Source organism: Phyllobates terribilis, unplaced genomic scaffold (assembly GCF_046119375.1).
Source record: "Phyllobates terribilis strain yellow unplaced genomic scaffold, ASM4611937v1 Scaffold_1__5_contigs__length_1240528914, whole genome shotgun sequence".
NCBI classification, from domain to species: Eukaryota; Metazoa; Chordata; class Amphibia; order Anura; family Dendrobatidae; genus Phyllobates; species Phyllobates terribilis.
This window is the reverse complement of record NW_027362761.1, coordinates 565,188,323-565,204,565: the sequence shown is the minus strand read 5'-3', so window position 1 is coordinate 565,204,565 and position 16,243 is coordinate 565,188,323. Positions and strand designations below refer to the sequence as shown.

General features: G+C 48.9%; 1 protein-coding gene across 2 annotated transcripts in view; it reads right to left on the bottom strand.

Annotated features, from left to right (window-relative positions):
* The window catches only part of CCBE1 (collagen and calcium binding EGF domains 1), a 440,914-nt gene that overhangs the window by 267,914 nt on the left and 156,757 nt on the right, over positions 1–16,243 (bottom strand). The gene's annotated exons all lie outside the window — the stretch shown is intronic.

Here is a 16,243-nt window from a genome sequence, read left to right as displayed (position 1 = left end):
ATCTCTACAGGAAGTGGGTGGTGAGGCTTTATCTCTCTGCAGGAAGTGGGAGGTAGGGCTTTGTCTTTCTAAAGGAAGTGGGAGATGGAAATTTGGAGGTGGAGCTTTAGCTCTACAGGAAGTGTGTAGCAAGGCTTTATCTCTCTACAGGAAGTGGGGATTTATCTCTACAGGAAGTGGGTAGCAAGGCTTTATCTCTCTACAGGAAGTGGGGATTTATCTCTACAGGAAGTGGGTAGCAAGGCTTTATCTCTGCAGGAAGTGGGTAGCAAGGCTTTATCTCTCTACAGGAAGTGGGGATTTATCTCTACAGGAAGTGGGTAGCAAGGCTTTATCTCTGAAGGAAGTGATAGGGCTTTAGCTCTCTGTCTCTCTACAGGAAGTGAGGGTGGGAATTTGTCGCTCTGAAGGAAGTGGTAGATGGGTCTTTGTCTTTCTTCAGAAAGTGGGAGGAGGAGGCTTTATCTCTCAATAGGAAGTGGAATGACCTGTCTTTTGGTAGGAAGTTGGGGCAATTATTTGCCTTTCTGTTCCTGCTCTCTGGTTCGTCAAAATGCATACAGCCATAACAGAGAGGCTCAGGGCTGGTGAGCCATTGGACAGTAACAGGCCAGTGTTTGTTGGAAAATGAGTAGAAGGAACTTCCAGCTCCTATAGTGCTGGCAGAATGATGATGAAGAAGATTCGTCCACTAAAAAGGAATGAATGGCAAGTCACAGAACATGGGAATTAGTCAGTTCTTAGACATATTAGACAGGTACCTGCAGACGTTTTAATTTATGGATGATCAGGGCAGCAAAACTTTACTATAGGTTTTCTGGGAAAGTTTTATGGTGTTTTTACAAATGATTTTAGCGGCTTTTTTTTAATGTAATTTTGAATGTGCCTTTTATAAAGGTAATATGCAGAACCCACGGAGAAAAACACAAAACAAATCACCCTACCTCACGCATGATGCTTTTTTTTAATGAGCTAACCCAAAAAATGCCACGAACTAAAACACTTTGTATTTAAGGAATGTAATATTTCACTATAAACTGCAATGTGCCATCACAGATAAAAACGTGCCATTTTTCTACCAAACGCTTTGAGTGAAAGCAGCCTGAACAAGCAGCAAAAATGTGACCGCAGATCCGTATGTGAATGGAGTATATAGGTTGTGATGCAAACTGTGCAGCAGTGACTCTGGGGCTTTCTGGGAGTTGCAGATTTTCAGCCATTGGCAAGGTACACTTGTCAGCCAGGCAGCCATAGCTTTGCATAAGGACAAAGTCAAAGCTTAAAACCACAAAAAGAAAACAGTTTAGACAGCTGGAAAGCAAAAAATATGGAGACCACCCGAGAGGATAGACTATAGCATTCGTGACAATTAGCCAGTTCAGCCGGGATGGGAAACCATGGATCTGACCTGCAGCCCCACATCAGGATATTCTGCCCATATAATAGAGGTGAGCAGGTAATGTCAGTCACATAAGGACCCCGCAGCGCGGCATACAGAGCCAGTGTGACCGCCAGCCCTCCGTAATCTAATTAAAGGCTTAACCACAGACTCACAGCTCCATCCTATCCAAAGAACACAAATATTTGACACGCTCAAAACACCGTCATCTTGTAAGGTCATTAACGTCAGCAGAAGCGGTCACCCAGGTCTACTGCCGGCAAGATCATTTTTTACTTTATCAGTTTCTTGTTAGGTGACAACGGATACCAAAAGAGCGGGATTATGTTCATTAGGGTGCATGCACATGGGAGTTATCCGCAGCAGAAAATCTGCTGACATGCTGTGGATTTCAATTCTGCAGCACAATTTCCATTGTGGATTTTCTCTGCAGCGCTTGGATGAGATTTTGTCAAGTTTCCTCCACGATGTTGCTACTGTAATACCAGATTTTCCATGCGAACAAAAAATCCACTTTGTATACGTACAGTCATTGACTTCAGAGGTAGTGTCCCTTTTAGAGATGAGGGAACCCGACCTCTAAAGTTCGGGGTTCATACCATGTCTGATGCTGAACTCCGAACACATGTTTCAGTGTTCGGAGTTCAGGGTGAAGTAGAGAGAAATATTTTCCAGCTCCAAAGTTTGGGCCCCCATTGATTTCAATGGAGTTCAGGTTCAAGTTCGGGTACCAGAACCTGAACGTCCATAGGTCCACCCTTCCCTAGTCCCTTTGAAGGGAATCTGTCAGCAGGTTTTGCTATGTAATCTGAGAGCAGCATAATATAGAGGCTGAGACCCTGATTCCGGTGATCTATCACTTACTAGGCTGTCTTTTGCTGTTTCCATACAATCAGTGTTTTATCAGCAGGAGATTATCACTACAGGAATAGGTCTGACGTGCCTACTGGTTCAACCACACCCCCAAAACTGATTGGCTGCTTTCGGTGTACACTGCCAATCAGTGATGTGGGCGGGGTTATAGACAGCTCAGCATTCCGAGCTCTGGTAGATCTTCAGCAGAGAAAACTGTGATTGGATCACAACCGCTGCACCCAGTAAACTAAGTGATATATTGCTGGAATTAGTGTCTCTGTCACTATATCATGCTGCTGACAGATTCCCTTTAAACTCTGTATAGAGCTTAATAGTTTAATTCCTTCTTCCCCACATCTTTGTCGATCACTAAAATAGAGGGGGGCAGAAGCACTCTTCTCCAAGACCGAATTAGACTCATAGCCAAAATCAGCAAGGTAAGGCTAGGTTCACGCATTGCATTTTGGGAAAAAGCACTTACCTGCCGATTTGGGGTCCCAATTGAAAAGAATGGCTATAAATCACTTTAAAAAATTGCCTTACTACCAAAGTTATTGACATGATGCTGGTTTGTTTTGTTTTTTAAAAAAAAATGCAATAAAAGTAGAATTCTGTGCAGATTCTTTACCAAAAACTCCTTATGTGGATGAGATTAAGTTAAAGCTCATTCACTTTGCTGTTCTGTAAAATGTAGCAAGTTTTACATTCGTATAATCTGTACCAAATATGCAATGTGTGAGCCAAATACTGTACCAGTTGCAGAAAACTCTGGCTTGTAAACTCACCTGCGGTACAGATCTTAAAATCTGCAGCATGTCAATTCTTTGTGTTGAATCCTGCACAGATTTCCCCCTTTGCGATGGAAAAGGTGAAATGTGAAGCTAATCTGCAATAAAATCTACACCAAAATCTGCACAAACTTTCTAAACAAAAATCCACCAGCATTTCTGCCTCTAAAATCTACACATTTTCCATACTTATTCATGCATTTTTATGTAGTTTTTTTGGGTAAAAAAGCATTTACCTTCAGATTTGGGGTCCCAATTGAAAAGAATAGCTATAAATTACTTAAAAAAATTGCCTTTCCACCAAACTTATTGACATGATGCGATTTGCCGATCGAGCAGATTTTGCTGCAGATTTAATGGGGAAAAAGCTAAGCAACATAAAAACTTCTGCAACTTTCCTAATCATCTGAAAGAACCCCATTCAGGTGAACAAAACCAAATATCAATCATCATTTTTTGCAATAAAATCTGCAGGATGGAGGGAAATTAACCCTTATCTTCAGCAAAATGCATGTACTTGTCCATTTCCACAAGCCCATGAGTCATTTTTTTCTCTTCTTGCAGAAGATCTGAGGATGGATGACCATTCTTAAATTGCCCTTACATGGGACCCCCTAGCAGCTGCGTTGGTCGGATCTATGGTTCATATGCCCTTGGCAGGGAAGAAATGTGCACTAAACACAGAAATTCTCCCGTCACCGAGCCAATAATCTGCATTCTTCCATATTTCATTGCAAAAATGTTTGTTTAGATTCTGGCGGTGATAAATTGCGCCAGTGATACACTGCGATGTGTCTGCCAGCTCCCATGATTCATTAGGTAAATTGACGTGATGTAATGGGTCCTGGCAGAATTAATTTCTCCACGTTCAGACCGAAGGCCGCTCCGCTGTGATTCCACATCAGCCAAGCAGTACTCGCATTTTGGCAAAAATCAGGAAACCACAATTGTATTCTTTATGGAGGTCACAGGGGCCAAAGCCAACAAAGCTCCAGCCCCTCACTGATAAACACAGAGACCCTGCACAGCAGATCCGGGTGTGATAAAATGAGACAAGTAATTGCACCATTGAAATCAGCTGACTATTATAGACCGGAGCACCATTAGAAGGAATTGTACAAGGATCCGCTTATTCCAGTGCACACAGCAAATCTTTTCCTTCTGTGCTGGTCTCTAAAGTGAAGGCTTTTATTCCAACTAAAGTATTTTAACCTCCCACAATGTGAGGGATATTTAAGAAAGCGATGCATCTAATCAATGGCAACAGGCAGATATATCTAGAAATGAAGCACATTATGCCCCAATTATCAGGGGCACGGCACTGGTGGAAAAGTCTGCCAGGTCACTCCTTCCAGTTTTTCTCTGCCTGACTCGGTTTGATTGACAGGTTCTCTCTACAGCAAGAAGCTCGAAGGAGCCATCTAGATTCCCTGCACGTGTCCGCTCTGCTCCCTGTGCTCATCTTATTGGTTAAGCTTTATTTTTCTTGAAATGCTGCATTGTATATTTTTACAGGGAAAAAAAAAACAATTCTGCCATTACTTTTTTTGCTAATTTTTTTTACGCCATTCAGGGAAAACTGTAACGCAGCACTGGGGCCCCTTCATTCTCAAGATTGGTGGTGGTCTAAGTGCTCATAACCCCAGCAATGAGTAAGGTGTGACTATCATATATATTTTATGTATACATATACACATATATATATATGAGATATGTGACACCCCAGGGGTCTGGTTGTCACAGTGATAGAGATATTACGTCTGAGAGCAGGTGGGAGGTCCTTTGGTCAGGGATCCTGTGCATGCCACACCTCCTGCCCAGCCTTGGGAGGGGAAGAACTTCCCCTGTATAAACCCGGGGCTGAGGCAGGGTTAGGGAGTCCAGGAAGAGTAGAGACAAGAGCAGCATAGGAAGCAGCAGAGTCACAAGGAGTCAGGGGCTGGCAGCTAAAGCGCTCGCCCTGACTAAGAAGATTCTTTACCGGACCCGGAGTCCGAGGCTGTGGGGACTAACTTCTACCCAGCAGCAGAATCCGTCAGGCAGGGGATTTCAGGTCCCCTGGCCCAGAAGCCCGAAGGCCCGGTCACACGCGTGGGACCAGCACCGCCATCGTGGAGCGGAAGCCATTAGAAGGCCCCGAGTCACCGGCCATACGGGTGAGCACCACACGGTACACTCAGGGACGTGGGCTACTTACATCAGCTTCTAGCAAGGTAGCCAGAAGAGTACAGTCAGCTTGGGAGGCCTACAACTCCGCCTGGCCAGGGGAGATCCCATCTGCTCAAGGACTGACCAGGCCCCGTTCGCTAGCAAGTACTCCGGGAGGGTCTATCGTTGTTACCAGTAAAGACCCTGAACGCTACCGTACCGTCTCTGAGTGGTTCCTGCTACCCCCATCATCCACGTCGGCTGCCCTGAGGCCATACCCCTCCCGTTGGGGGTTATACTATCACGCTGCACCATCCTTCCACCGGCCTCAGCGGTCTGCCCTGCAGCAGCAGCCCCCTGGCTGCATTCAACGGGTGGCGTAGTCATCAACCATTTTCTACCGCTAACAGACTGCCGTCCAGTTTGACTCCCTGGGCACGGACCGGGTCACCGCCACGAGACTACAACCCTAAACAGATCCGGCTCCGGGTAAGCTCCCGCGTGCGCAACGCAGCGCGACACAGGCCCAGGGGCGCGTCAACTTTGGCGTAGTCGGCAGGATCACGTGCCCGCAACCACCGGGTACTGCGTGCCTGAAAAGCAAAGACTGTTCAAACTTACCAGTGGTGAAGATTCCCGCCATCGGTGAAGATTCCCGCCATCCGGCGCCATCTTCAGCCTTCTTCCCGCCATCGGTGAAGTTTCCCGCCATCCGGCGCCATCTTCAGCCTTCTTCCCGCCATCCGTGGAGTTTTCCCGCCATTGGACGCCATCTTGAGGACGCCGCGCGGGAAGAAGAGGGGCGTGGACTCCGAAAGCGCGCGAGAACTGAAGCCCCGCCTCACGTCCGGACGTTGCGTAAGGTCCTGGAAGGAGCCCAGCAGACGCCGACGTCACCGGAGCGCGACGGAAGGTCCTCAACCCTGACGATCCACTGCGGAGCCGCGGCCTACGGAACAGGATCATCGCAAGGTAGGCCACGGTCCACTAGGGGGGAGGAAGATGTCGGATACGGAGGAGAGCTCCACTGCCTCAACCCCCGCCAGCGCTACCGCTGTTGCAGTTATGCCCTTCACCATGCCCTATATCCCGGGAGCAGCTTGGCTACCCCAGTACTCAGGGGAGTCACATACCCTGCATGACTTTAGAGAAAAGCTGGATAGCCTCTTCCAGGTGTACCCCCTCACAGAAGAGCAAAAAGTGAGCATCCTGGTGGCCCAACTAACTGGGGCAGCCAAAAGGGAAGTAAAATCCTGGCCACCTGGGAGGAAGACTGTCGCAGGGATACTAACCCGGCTGAAGGACACCTTTGATACCCGCACCTCAGCCGAGATTAAACTTAGATTCTACGGGTGCAAGCAGCGAGCGCATGAGAGTATAAGGGACTATGCACTCAACCTACAAGAGGCCCTGAGGGCCATTAAGCAGACCGACCCTAATGGAGTGGGAAACGAGGACAGGCTGTTGACCGAACAATTTATAGAGGGTTTATATTGCAATGCCCACCGCACCCAGTTGCGGGCAATGGCCTTACAAGACCCTCATCTAGAATTTGCACAGTTCAAGGACAGAGCCATCCGGGTGCTCCGAGAACCGGCACCAGGTGGCGTTGTGACCCACAGACGCCCCACTACCACTTACTACCAGGAGGCGGCGCCCTTGTCAGCAGGGCCTGTGGGAGCTGATGCGCAGGCTTTGGACAATGACCCGGCTCCAGACCTACACCATCAGGTCCAAGAGCTAGCTAAAAGCGTTGCTGCGCTAACCCGAACTGTGCAGTCTTTACAGGTTTCCACTCCAGGGAAGATCCAGCTGGCATCCGGACCGGAGGACATCCCGTGGCGTCGACCAAGGAGGACCCCACCGGCCAGAGGAAGACCCAGTGACCGATACAGCGAGGACGGACGACCCATCTGCCGCCGCTGCAATCAACCCGGACATATGGAAAGGTACTGTTCTTTAAACGGGCACAACCTGGGGTAGAGGGCCAACCCCCAGGAAAAAGATCACCAGGCCCATCGAACTGGCGCGACAGATATGTGGGAGGACGTCCAGTCTTGCCTGTGGTACTGGATGGCATTCCCATGAGTGCCCTACTGGACACCGGGTCACAGGTCACCACCATCCCGTACGTGCTCTTCAAGCAGTACTGGAATGACTCGGATATTACCCGCTACCCTGACGACGACTTGAGTATCATCGCCAGCAATGGTCAGCCCGTGCCACAGATCGGATTTAAAGAGGTGACCATCAAAATTGGTAGAGTCGAACTGGCCGCACAGGGACTGATCATTGTAGATATTGACAAACATGAGAGTCACCCAAAAATAACTCTAGGAACTAATGTAATTGAAAATTGTCTTGCAGAGGTGATTTTCCTTTTACAGCAGGTTGCCAAGAATGCCAGCTCCGGCGAGCAGCGGGTGCTCCAGAAAGAGATCCGGGCACTGATGCAACGGCAACAAGTGGAACTCTCCGGCGGTGAGATTGGTAGCGTAAGAATGTGTGACCCTTTTCCTATTGCCATGCCCCCAAAAAGTGAAATGATGATTTGGTGCCGGGCAGCTATTGGTCTGAGAGGTAGAGATTACCAGGCAATGGTAGAACCAGTTTACTCAGACAGTAGGCCCACCATTTTGACAGCACGGGGCGTGGTCAATGTACGCCATGGGAGGGTGCCCGTTCGCATAATAAATATCGGGGAGAGGGAAGTGTACCTGCCCCGGTATGCCACGCTAGCCAAATTATATACCACTAATCAAAATTCTATACAATCTGTGGAACCCTTGCCTCCATCTCACCCGGAGGAAGGTAACGGCTCTAAGAAAGACATGGAGGACTGGTGTCAGCAACTACATCTGGGTACTGACTCCACTCCCTCACACCAGAAACAAGGAGTCTATCGGGTGGTTCAAGAGTATGAGAGAGTGTTTAGTAAACACCCGTTAGACTTCGGGCGAGTCAAGGGGGTAGAACACCGCATCCCCACGGGAGATCATCCTCCCATAAAAGAGAGGTATCGACCCGTACCCCCTGCACATTACCAACACGCCAAGGGGATGCTTAGAGACATGAAGGAGGCTGGGGTAATCCGGGATAGCTGTAGCCCCTGGGCAGCCCCACTAGTTTTAGTCAAAAAGAAAGACAACACCATGAGGATGTGTGTAGATTACCGGAAAATCAACCGTATCACACACAAGGATGCGTACCCCTTACCAAGGATAGAGGAGTCATTGGCTGCTTTAAGATCTGCTAACTTCTTCTCTACCTTGGATCTCACTAGCGGGTACTGGCAGGTTCCTGTAGCAGAGGCGGACCGGGAGAAGACCGCATTCACCACCCCGATGGGACTTAGCGAGTTCACCTGCATGCCGTTCGGACTCTGCAACGCCCCAGGAACCTTCCAACGATTAATGGAGTGCTGTCTGGGCCACAGAAACTTCGAGACGGTCCTGTTGTACCTGGACGATGTCATCGTATACTCCAAAACTTATGAGGACCACCTGAAACACCTGGCGGAGGTGTTCGAAGCTCTGGCGAGTTACGGCCTAAAGGTGAAACCCTCCAAGTGTCACCTCCTGAAACCAAAGGTGCAATACCTGGGACACGTGGTGAGCGCTGACGGAGTGGCTCCCGACCCCGATAAGATCACCGCAATTAAGGGATGGCCAAGCCCCTCCAGCGTAAAAGAAGTGCGGCAGTTCCTAGGGTTGGTAGGCTACTACCGAAGGTTTATTCCCGGTTTCACCAAAAAGGCAGCACCTATGCAGGACCTCCTGATAGGCCAGTCCCGGAAGGCCAAGAACCAGAAGCCGCCCTTCAAATGGGAAAAGCTAGAAGAAGAGTCCTTCCGCCAGCTGAAGATGGCCCTCACGGGGGATGAAATCTTGGCGTACCCGGACTATAGCCAGCCCTTCATCCTCTACACCGACGCCAGTAACATCGGGCTAGGAGCCGTACTGTCCCAGATTCAGCAGGGGAGAGAACGAGTAATCTCCTATGCCAGCCGAAAACTGCGACCCACCGAAAGGAACCCCGAAAATTACAGCTCATTTAAGCTAGAGTTCCTGGCCGTGGTATGGGCAGTCACCGAGCGCTTTAGGCATTACCTCGCTTCTTCCCGGTTCACCGTATACACGGATAACAACCCGCTGACACACCTGGACACGGCAAGACTCGGTGCCCTGGAGCAGAGGTGGATGGCCCGTCTGTCCAACTACGAGTTCACAATTAAATACCGGGCAGGGCGCTCCAATACCAACGCGGACGCCCTGTCCAGGATGCCCAACCTGCCGGACGGAGGAGAAGATCCGGAGGGACTGGAAGAAGTTGAACTCCCTGCGTTCCACCGTCATGGGACTATCCAGTATTCCCACCGGGTAAGGAGTAAGCAGGCTGCTACGTTGAACCCCTTACCTCACTACAACTGGGCGGAAACGCAAGACAGCGACCCTGCCGTCCGACTGGTGAAGGAGATGCTGACTCGCCCGGAGGCTAGCCTGGAATCAGACGCTCCAGAGGAAGCCAAACAACTATGGGCAGAGAAGAGTCGACTGTTCCTTTACAAGGGGAAGTTGTGCCGCAGAATGGTTAACTCCAGGACGCATGAACTACTCTGGCAAGTAGTGGTGCCACGAAGAGACGCAGCCATGGTGATGGAGGCATACCACGACGGAGCTGGACACTTCGGGTGGAAAAAGCTGGAGTTCCTGCTGCGCGAGCGGTTCCACTGGGTAGGCATGAGGGGAACCATCGAGAAGTGGTGCAGAGACTGTGGCCCGTGCAATCTGAGAAGGAAGGACCGGGCCAGCCAGAAGACTCCCCTGCAGTCCATCGTCACCCGGCAACCGTTGGAACTGGTAGCCTTGGATCATGTAAAACTGACCCCCAGCAGAAGTGGCTACGTCTACGCGTTAACCATCGTGGATCATTACTCCCGGTTTCTGGTTGTCGTCCCCGTCAAGGACTTAACGGCTCGAACAGCAGCTAGAGCCTTCCAGCAGCATTTTTGCCGTCCACACGGGTACCCGGACCAAGTGCTGACGGACCAGGGACCTGCCTTTGAAGCGGAGGTCTTCCAGGAATTCTGCAATCTGTATGGCTGCCGGAAGATAAGGACGACACCCTACCATCCGCAAACTAATGGACTTTGTGAGAAAATGAACCAGGTGGTAATGGATCTTCTAAAAACGTTGCCCCTGGAAGAACGCAGTCTGTGGCCTGAGAAGTTGCCCGATCTGGTGGACCTATACAACCACATCCCGGTAGGTTCCACCAACTGTACCCCGGCTTACCTAATGAGGGCAAGACCTGGTAAGTTACCTGTTGACCTGGAAATGGGAGTCCTGACGCCCGAGGACACTTCACCAGAAACGGACTGGGACACAGAGAGGCAGCAGCAGTACCGGAAAGTACAGGAGAGCGTGGAGCGAAGTCTCTGTCAGGCTAGGGAAAGACAAGAGAAGACTTACAACCAGTATGCTCCCGCTGTTCCCCTGGTACCCGGAGAGCAGGTCTTGAAGAGGAAGAGACGGCTCCACAAGTTGGACGACCAGTGGGAGAAGGACCCGTACACCGTACTGCCCTCAAGCCACGAGAACCCGAAGGTCTGTACCATCAGTAAAGACGGAGGGGAAACCACAGCCATTGTATCCCGGGACCACCTGAAGAAGTGCCCCGAACCACTGAGGAACCCTGAGGAGGAACAGGAAGACCATCGACCCGTGGAAGAAAGGGAAGATATGGTTAGTACCGTGCTCGGGGACTTCCCTCGGTCTTGGACTCAAGTCAATGGTGCAGTTGTGGTACCCGTACTCACCTTCCTCCAACCATCATCCCAAGAACCTACGGAGCAACGGGTAGAGCTGGAAGAGCAGCCGGTCCAGGAGGCAGAAGACTCCACCCAAGCGGAACAGGAGAATCCACCCTCTGCTTATAGTGAGCCTGCCGTACCCCTAGTGAGACAAAGAGCCGGTAGACAGCTGCCCAGTTTACCCTTGACAGCTCCTACACCCTGTAGTTCAGGGCCAGACAGTCAGCTCCGTAGGTCCACTAGGGCCACTAGAGGCCAGTTACCCGCACGTTGGAGGATCTAAATGTTTAAGTTGTTTTACAATGTTTACCTGTTTATTGTTGCTTGTGTGTAATTTTGTGTTTCTAGTTGTTTTTAGGAGTCTTCGGTGGATTTACCGGGAATCCTTTGTATATAGTTGGAGCGTAACCCAGGATGGACTAGAGACTGTTAAGGACTCGGGGTAGGACAGACCCCTACCTGGTTACGTCTCCCTGTGTTGGTGAAATGGACACCTTTGCTTTTCTTCAAAGACTGCACCCGGTTGCGGACATCCGTGACCATCTTATTGTGTTTCCTTATTGTATTTTATTGTTCTTTGATATACCTTGTTATATTTTTCTAAAAAGTGTTTAGTCCCGGAGTACTAAATTTCACTAGGGGGGAGTGTGACACCCCAGGGGTCTGGTTGTCACAGTGATAGAGATATTACGTCTGAGAGCAGGTGGGAGGTCCTTTGGTCAGGGATCCTGTGCATGCCACACCTCCTGCCCAGCCTTGGGAGGGGAAGAACTTCCCCTGTATAAACCCGGGGCTGAGGCAGGGTTAGGGAGTCCAGGAAGAGTAGAGACAAGAGCAGCATAGGAAGCAGCAGAGTCACAAGGAGTCAGGGGCTGGCAGCTAAAGCGCTCGCCCTGACTAAGAAGATTCTTTACCGGACCCGGAGTCCGAGGCTGTGGGGACTAACTTCTACCCAGCAGCAGAATCCGTCAGGCAGGGGATTTCAGGTCCCCTGGCCCAGAAGCCCGAAGGCCCGGTCACACGCGTGGGACCAGCACCGCCATCGTGGAGCGGAAGCCATTAGAAGGCCCCGAGTCACCGGCCATACGGGTGAGCACCACACGGTACACTCAGGGACGTGGGCTACTTACATCAGCTTCTAGCAAGGTAGCCAGAAGAGTACAGTCAGCTTGGGAGGCCTACAACTCCGCCTGGCCAGGGGAGATCCCATCTGCTCAAGGACTGACCAGGCCCCGTTCGCTAGCAAGTACTCCGGGAGGGTCTATCGTTGTTACCAGTAAAGACCCTGAACGCTACCGTACCGTCTCTGAGTGGTTCCTGCTACCCCCATCATCCACGTCGGCTGCCCTGAGGCCATACCCCTCCCGTTGGGGGTTATACTATCACGCTGCACCATCCTTCCACCGGCCTCAGCGGTCTGCCCTGCAGCAGCAGCCCCCTGGCTGCATTCAACGGGTGGCGTAGTCATCAACCATTTTCTACCGCTAACAGACTGCCGTCCAGTTTGACTCCCTGGGCACGGACCGGGTCACCGCCACGAGACTACAACCCTAAACAGATCCGGCTCCGGGTAAGCTCCCGCGTGCGCAACGCAGCGCGACACAGGCCCAGGGGCGCGTCAGATACACCCTTTGACATGTAGGAGACCAGCCATCGCTAAAAAGATACAGTACAGAGTACAGAAGAGTGCAGCTCAGGAGGCAGAAGCATTCTGCTTTTGCATGAGCACACACGGAGAGGTCTACAGACCCATTGACTTAGCCTGTACACAGCACTGCGCGTGCCTTCATGCCACCAATGTGCAGCATGTTGAACGGAGTAACACATATTATATCACTGGAAATGATAGGGCTATTTTAAGTAATGAATGATGACATATCCTAGCAGCATGCCATCCCTTACTGAGATCAGAGCACTCCTTTAAAAGGGTAAAAACCCGGTTTCCCCGGCTACATTCTGTTGCAAATAAACAAATTGCGCTTTACTCAACCTCACCAGGTCCATAGCTGCTGCTCCCATGGTCTGTTATTGTTTGTGCCACTCATGTCACGTCTACAGCGCTGTAGCCATTCAGTTGCTCATTGTGTCAATTCGAGCTTAATATGATGTCAAACAATAACAAACACTGGGAGCAGCAGCCGAGATTCTTCTCCGGACCTGGAGAGGGTGAGGAAAGCGCAGTTTATTTTTAAAGTGCAATTAGGAGGCAGGAGTTTTCCCAAAACGGGAAAATCCCTTTAAAGGCATTTCTATCTAGTTATGTCATATCTTTGCTCAGCTTTACTCAGAAGACAATAAATGTGCTTAATATTAATAACAAAAGCTAAAAAGAACTATTGGAATTTATTTTAGCGATCCGTGAAAACCTCTTGACCGGCCTTCACAAGCCGACACCCATGGCAATGGGTGTTGGTAGGCTTTAAAAATACTAGGGGAACTGTAGGAGGGGCCCACCCAAAAGAGGGGCCTACCCAAAAGAGTGGCCCACCCAAAAGAGGGGCCTACCCAAAAGAGGGGTCCACCCAAAAGAGGGGCTCACCCAAAAGAAGGGCTCACCCAAAAGAAGGGCTCACCCAAAGCGACAGTCACTGTAACTATATCACAGTGTACAGCACGGTCTCCTGGCACTACCGCTCTCCATTCTGTAGGCCACAGGATGCTTTACAGCTGCGACCTTCAGAACAGCAGGGTGATGCTCTGGACGAGTCGTGGGTGATGCTCTGGACGAGTCCTGGGCAATGATGATGTCAGCACCACAGGACTCTGAAGCACTGTGTGCGCCCTGGAACAACGACATCACCGCGTTGGTCCACCCACGCCTTGTTGCTGTCCACCAGTGGACTTGCCAGGATCCATGGTTAGGTGAGTATATAATATTTAGTTTTTATTGTAATATTACTTGTAAGGTGACTCTGGGGGTATCATTCAGTAAGGGGAGAATTACACTATGTATAAGGGGGCTTTGAGAACCGTGTGACGGCGACTGCAGGGACCATCATACTTTGCATAGAGTTTTGGGGGCATTATACTCAGCGAGGGCTACTGTTGGGGCATTATATTGTGCAGGGGGTCTTTTGGGTATTTTATTGTGCATAGGGGTTTTGGGGCATTATGCTTTTGGATATTTTACTGTGTATAGGGGGCTTTATGCTCTATGAGGGATACTGTTGTGGGCTTTGGGGTCTTATACTGTGAATAGAGGGCCTTTGGGGCCATTATATTGTTATAGGGGAGCTATGGGAACATGGTTAGGAACCCACTCAGCTGTTTCGCCCCTCTTGAGCTGAACTCCTAGATGAATTTCCGACATTATCCTATGCGCCTCCAAGCTTCAGCTACCCTATAGAAATGGGCAAAAAAGATTGCTTACACAAATCTCTGCTGTTTTGCTACAATGGATCAGTCTGGAATTCAGGCTTTTTAGCTCACAGAGCATCATTGACACTGGATACAATTGTATCCACTTCTCAGTGGAGCGCAGTACTAGTTATGTAGAAAGTTACTGCAGCTGAATAAAAACAAGACTGTTCTTATTTACTGACCATAAGAAGGGGAAGTAAACATAATGAGAATTGAAGTAGAAGGTAAAGGAGAAAGTTATAAAACTTTTTTAATATGCTCCATTAACTAACAGTCCTGAAGGTTACAAATCAATTCCCTTCTGCAAGGTTCAGGATAGTGTTATAGGAGATTAAAAAAAAACATTTCTTCCAATAATAGCGCCCCCTACTGACTACAGGCTACGCCTGGAATTGCAATTCAGCCCCATTCACTGTAATGGAATTGACAACTGCTGCATAAATATGGCACTTTTTAAGGAAAAAAGCTACCCTGATTTTCTAGACCTGGACATCTCCTTTCATTTTCTTGTCCATACCTTCATTAGCAGCGTCATTTTGAAGATTTTAACTCCTCTGTACAGAAGCTAAATGGAGCCGACATGCTATCGTGAAGTTAATTGTGTAACGTTAGACCACACCGATCGTGAGACAAAGTCAATTGCTCATGTAATAATTTGCCTTCCAGGTGATATCTCTCCTTTCACCACTTTTGTGCAATAGAAGCGAAACAATTTCTCCCTCAGGGGATCCCGATATATTTGGAAGTCACAGCAGACACATAAAATGTTTTACTGCTCGGCTCAGAAGTTTGCTTCCTTTCGTGTTAGTCAATATGTAATGAAGACTTGTATCTAATAACACATGGGGCATCAGATCCAACCTTTGATCTGGGGATTTAATTACCACCTGGGGGGGTGGAAGGTTACGGAATATTTACAGAATATTTTAGGTTCGTCCAGCTGCGCAACTTGTTGCTAATGAAATCTGAAAGCCAAACACTTGTCTGCTTCTAGGTCAGGAGGACCTCTGCAAAAGGAAAAGATGTCCTAAAACTTTTCCCTCAAGTTATACCACTGGAATAAATACTGGAAAGAAGAAACCATGAGAGACATAGCAAAGCTTTCCTTTACTCCCCCACAATAAATATTCAGTTCATAGCCTCATATTTGAATACTCTGACCAAGACAGAATATGCAAATGCCCGATCAGACCTTTCCAAACTTTGCCTCTAATGGATGGGTTGTTACCGACATCTGGTGAGAATTTCATGTCAATAGCACCTTTACAAATATATTTACTTAGGAAATTGGTGACGTGATCAATGCTTATTTCATCCACTGTATATAATAACCCCTATGGTAAATGGCGTAAAACAAAAAAATTAATTGTCTATCATTTTTTTTAGGGTCTCCCCATTTTTAATAACCAGCAAAGGAAAAGCAGACAGCTAGGGGCTGATACTAATAGGCTGGGAAGGTCCATGGATATTGGCCCCTTCCAGCATGATAAGACCAGCTCACAGCTGTCTACTTTTCCTTAGCTGGCTTTAAAATTATTTATCTATTTCTTTTACACTGCCAGGCTGGGTCATGTGGTGTGCAGGGCAGGCCAATCACAGCCATGCCATTACTTGGACTTGCACTGCAGCCATTCAACAAGCTTTATTAGGCTGCTGAACCAGAACAGTAACACGGATGTACAGTCCGTGTTCAGGGTTCGGTAAGGACACTAGATGTCCGATACGAACCCCAAACGTTACAGTTTGGGTTCGGTCATCCCTAGACGCAAACCATTTTTTTTTACTAAGTTCTACATTTTTTTAAAAGACACTAAAATACATGAAAAGACTATACATGCTTGCTATTGCCATGGTCATTACTCAGATAATCATGTTGCTAAA